Source organism: Rhynchophorus ferrugineus, unplaced genomic scaffold, assembly GCF_030347505.1.
Source record: "Rhynchophorus ferrugineus isolate W39M unplaced genomic scaffold, kcgeb_rfMv2 rfM7, whole genome shotgun sequence".
Lineage (NCBI taxonomy): Eukaryota > Metazoa > Arthropoda > Insecta > Coleoptera > Curculionidae > Rhynchophorus > Rhynchophorus ferrugineus.
In genome coordinates, this window is record NW_027472586.1 from 31433659 (window position 1) to 31434426 (window position 768).

Consider the following 768-nt stretch of genomic DNA (forward strand, 5'->3'; position numbering starts at 1 on the left):
ACGTCCCAAACACGGGACGTAAAAAAAATTCAAGAGACTCAGTTGAATTGATCCCCGCCACGGAAATCTTTAGTAAAAGGCGAAAGATTTATTCGCTCTGACGGGAATCCAGAGTACCATTGTCAACGATATGAGACCTACTTCAACTTCGAAATGCACAGCGACATAATAACTTTTAGAGTGTTGCGCCATCTATTGGAATAATCAAGGAGCATCGAGAATTAAGTATACTGCGCTTGTGTGTTATATTTTACGTGTTGATCGATTTTAGGAAGTTTAGATCTATTTTACCACACAGATTTTTTTGTTTCAATATACTACCAATATAATTATTTAACAATAGGGTTTGAATTTTTATTTATTCTTGAGTTTTAAAACATAGCATTTAGTAAAAGGTAAAAATGAACCAAATAAATATTTCAAAAAATAGAAGTAATTAATAACCTTGTATTAGCCGGCTTAATAGCGTGGCGTAGTGGTAAACGCGACAGAACGGTCCACTTACTGTTACTATAGTCGCGAGTTCGAATCCTGCTGGGGCATGGTCGTAAATTTATGCTTGTGATTGTTTAATATTTGTGAATGTTCTAGGCAAGAGTGCAAAATCCGACAAGGAAAATGATCCCAGTCACTCCAGTAACCAGGCTGGGTACGACCGGATGTCTTCTGGGATGATTTCTAAGTAGGTCACTCGCCAGTCGGTAGGCTTAAAGCCGAGGACCGTGGTTCGGAGTCCACGTTGAACTGTAGGTCCAGTCCAGATAAACC

At 38.9% G+C, this 768-nt stretch overlaps 1 non-coding gene across 1 annotated transcript; it reads right to left on the reverse strand.

Moving 5' to 3' along the window:
• Nucleotides 1–117, reverse strand: LOC143200397 (U5 spliceosomal RNA). The gene has a single exon (XR_013006721.1). It is a non-coding gene; the product is annotated as a U5 spliceosomal RNA (small nuclear RNA).
• Between the last annotated feature and the right edge of the window lie 651 nt (nucleotides 118–768).